This window comes from Drosophila arizonae, chromosome 3 (genome assembly GCF_054131065.1).
Source record: "Drosophila arizonae isolate 15081-1271.41 chromosome 3, UAZ_ARI_1.0, whole genome shotgun sequence".
Lineage (NCBI taxonomy): Eukaryota > Metazoa > Arthropoda > Insecta > Diptera > Drosophilidae > Drosophila > Drosophila arizonae.
The window spans coordinates 30,693,603-30,697,706 of record NC_142923.1 but is presented as its reverse complement, the minus strand read 5'-3'; the positions used below and the strand labels follow the sequence as shown (position 1 = coordinate 30,697,706).

Below are 4,104 nucleotides of genomic sequence, written 5' to 3'. Positions count from 1 at the left end.
TCGTCGCCCTGATCAAGAATATATATACTTTGTGGGGTCTGCCACGCCTCCTTCTGCCGGTTACATACATTTCAACAAAACCATTATACCCTGATTTCCCATCGAAAATGGGTTCAGGGTATAAAAATAAGACGACAAAATTTTGCTCAAAAATGCATAATTTCGGTTGCGAAACGCATCTGTGACTGGAAAACTACAGTTGCCACCAGGAAAATTACGGTATGTGGGTGCGCAACAACAATTGGTTTGAACTGCGCGCGCACGACAGCAAGCAGTGTAAACTTAGCTGTCGGTGCATGCGCAATGCATAGATACAACAACAAAGCAGTGCATGCGCAAGCAGCACTCATATACGGTACATGCGCAACAACAACGCGCGCAGCTGAAATTATGTATTTGTCTAGCGAAAGCGAAAAGCGGAAAAACAACAACAAGCCGCACGCATTCCAGACAAAAGAATTGCTGCACACACACACACAGCGAAGCGAGAGCAAGCGAGCGTAGGCAAGGGTCAAGGGCCTACGTCGGCTGCCCAGCGATCGCTTGCGCACGATGATGTCAAAGCGAGCGACATCTAAAACCGCCAACAACAAAATGTACAGATACAACTAAAACAGCCAACAACAAAATACACAGCGACATATAAAACAATCACTACCAAAGAGATACATAAAACGGCCAACAACAATGCAACGCAGCAGAAGAGCTTGCATTTGGTTGTTCGGCCACCGAAGGGCTATGTATGCATGTGTAGGTGAGAGTGGGGAAAACGGTATTAAGGCGATACCGTAGCCTGCCTGGAATTCAGCCATAAGGCAGGGAAAGCTAGAGTGGGCTGAACAGAGGACACAGGTCCCGTTATATGCTGCCGCCTACGCAGCCGGCGACGTGGCAGCAGAGGGTATAAATGGGCATGTTGGCATCGGGCCGGGCTTCTTGTGGATGAGTTACCAGAGTGGACCGACGGCGCTCGAGTGCAGTGTGTCGAGTGAAGTGTTCCAGGTGAAGTCGAGGAGCATGCAGGCATATTTTTGGGTTGCCCATTGGGGTTGGTTCACCATTGATGCCTGCCACGCGACTGTTCTTCCGGTTGCCGTACTGAGGCGTAGACGCGTTTTGTTGGCCGAATCCTCGCGCACTGGCCAGCGATTTCGCTGGAGCTGTGCGCGAATGAGGAGTGTGCCACAAAATGCCAGTCGGCGTCAAAATTCGGCGCCGGTGACAGTTGCGAACGACATCGATGTGGCCAGCTTTCAAACAAACAATCCATAATTTTAATGCACCCACTACGGAGTTCCAGCCACAGACGGAGATCAGCGACGAGCCTTCGCCAGCAGCAGAGAGGTCGACGAGGGATATGGTGAGGCAGGTGGCCGCCGGACGAGTGCCAAAGCCACCGGAGACTGCAGAACCAACAGGTGAGTTGTGCAGGAGCGTCCGGCGTGGGCGGAGGCAGCGGCGGCCCATATTGCACGCGGGCATGCAGTCGGAGATGTGGCTGTTTGCTGTGAGAGTGTGACTACAGACGCCTGCCACGCGAATGGCTCCACCGGTCATGGATCGCCAGGTGTCGGTAAAGCTTGGCAACCGAAACCTCGCGCACTGGCCAGCGACTCCGCTGGAGCTGTGCGCGAAAGAGGAGTGGCCAACAAGCGCACCGACACCAAAGATCTGACACCGGTGTCCATTTGCGAACGACGTCTGTGGCCCGATCTCATAGCAGCAGCGCATGTATTGACTGCGATGCCCCACCGGAGCATCCCCAACGGGCCAAGAAGCAGCAGAAACCAGAAGAGAGATGTCTCCAACGGCGAGGGACAGCGTGCGCCAAATGGGTGAAATGGCCATTGCCATGCGCGCGTGCGCCAATGCCACCGGGGGCTGCAAAACCGAGAGGCGAGTTTTGCAGCAGCGCCCGGCGTGGGCATTGGCAGCGGCAGGCCATCAGGTCAAGGGGCATAGAGGAAAAGATGCCCAACCTGAAAAGCAATATTTTTATTAACGTTTTGTCGAGACTTATAAAAATATTAGCCCCATTCACTTACCGGCAGAGTGCAGCATTGCCAGCGGTAAGGGAAAAATACAGCTGTTAACGTTAACAGAGCGTTAACAGCAGCGATCAGCACAGAATGGAGCATCGAGGGATGGAGCGACGCAAAACGGAGCAACGCAGCGGAGACGGGCGCCAAATTCAAACACGATGGTTTCGTGTTTTCCCGAAGGAAGAGGGGAGTGTGAGGAGCAATATAGGTATGCACGTATTAATGTATATAAACGTATGTATTTGCTGTGCATTTATATGCATATACGTGCATATACATGTTGCTCCACACAGCGACGCGAATACTGTAGGAGCGACCCTCGCACTGGAAAGGGGGTCAAAGTCCTGTTAGAGGCGGGCTCTTTCGCTCCTACAGATTCAGCAATGGGTTCGCGTCGCACGCACGACGATCATCGATGACCGTTAGTCGAGGTGCCGTTCGGGCCGGGTGATAGCAGTGGACGTTTTCACTCGCATGGCAACAACGGTACTTCGGCCAATGGGAGGCTGCCACGCAATTTGGCGGGGAAGTGGCGTCACCCAGATCACGCCACTTTACCGTTTTATGGGCACGAGCAGCAGGAAGGCCCCGCTCCAGAGCCGAACAGGCCCCGTTACCACACGAGGCAGGGCCTGTGGCTGGGGTATAAAATAGTGCTGCAAAAGAATCGATATTCCGTAATATCGATACTCACGATATTTTCAGAGAAAAAGATCGATAAAAACGATATATCGAACACTTCTTTTAAATGTTAATTTTCTTGCTTAGAAGCTATTATAATATTTATATTAATTATGACTTCTTAATGGATAAAATGGCAACCATTTCAAGATTAAAATAAAAGCAACAGCATCAAACAAAAACAAATTTATTCAACCAAACCAAATTATTTTTCATTAACTTAAACCTAAAACAGCAATTCATTAAAGCTCAAATTCACTATGCTGCTTAAAATTATATTATAATAATAACAAAAACAATTGCCTCCATGGCAGTTTGAAAAAAAAAAAAGAAATTAAGACAAAACCCATTGGTTTTTATTAAAAAAAAAAAAAATAGTTTGTTTACTGTTTCCGGTTTTAATGACGCCCTTCTGGAATTAGCAATCATTCCCGCTTTGCTAAATATCCTCTCGCTCTCAGAGGACGTTGCCTCATATTTTTTATTTACGAAGTGCAAAATGCTACCGGACTTGGGTGCCAATTCACTCTCTTGCAGCGATGGATGCATGCGTGTTAAGTGATTTTTAAGGCTTTTGGTATTTCCACTTGTTTTGCAGACCTTAAAGCAATTTCTGCACACCGCACAACCATCCTTTCCTTTTTCAAAATATTTCCACACTTCGGATTTTTTTGGGGCTCCCACGGTCTTATTTTCTTCATCGGAGTCCACCCTCGCCGCGCTTAAAACACACAAGCTATGACTCCAAGCTTTTCCAATAGGATATATCAATTGTACTTACGTTTTCTTCCCAAAAACTGATCCATTTTTTTCTTTCTATTGCAATTAAATTAAATCAATCAATTTGTATACAATTTAGCAAAATTAAATAAATACGCTTCTTACACTTCTTAAAACCAACGCCAAGAATAACCATTTTTTTTCTTCGATATATCGATACTAAGAAACCCATATCGATCTTTTGCCAAAATTCGAAAATATCGATTATAACGATTCCGATCCGATATTTTTGCAGCACTAGTATAAAAGGCCACCAGCGGCTCCATACGAGGAGTAAAAAGAAGTAAAAGAAGTCGAAAATATACCGGTGAGAAGCTATATAGTGAAAGTGCGAGTGGTAAATCAGGACTCCCAGGACATCGTGGGAACAGCAAGGACATCGAGGGAACAGCAAGGACATCCAGTGGGAATCCTTGCAGATCATCAGCAGGCGCCGATCAGGACATCGGTGCATATCAGCAACGTAAGCGAGGCCTGCACACCTGGGTGAGTTCGCGTAGCCGTGCGTAAGAGAAGTGCTTGTGAGTGAACGAAGCTAGTGTTGTACTGTGAGTGAGCGAGATAGTAGGAGAGATCTGCATAGCTGGCGAACCGCCAGAGT

At 47.8% G+C, this 4,104-nt stretch overlaps 1 long non-coding RNA gene across 1 annotated transcript; it reads right to left on the bottom strand.

Moving 5' to 3' along the window:
- Positions 1-2,893: 2,893 nt before the first annotated feature.
- LOC149270049 (uncharacterized) lies at positions 2,894-3,619 on the bottom strand. Its single transcript, XR_016268907.1, has 2 exons — positions 3,505-3,619; positions 2,894-3,444 (listed from the first exon to the last, which is right to left on the bottom strand). It is a non-coding gene; the product is annotated as an uncharacterized LOC149270049 (long non-coding RNA).
- Between the last annotated feature and the right edge of the window lie 485 nt (positions 3,620-4,104).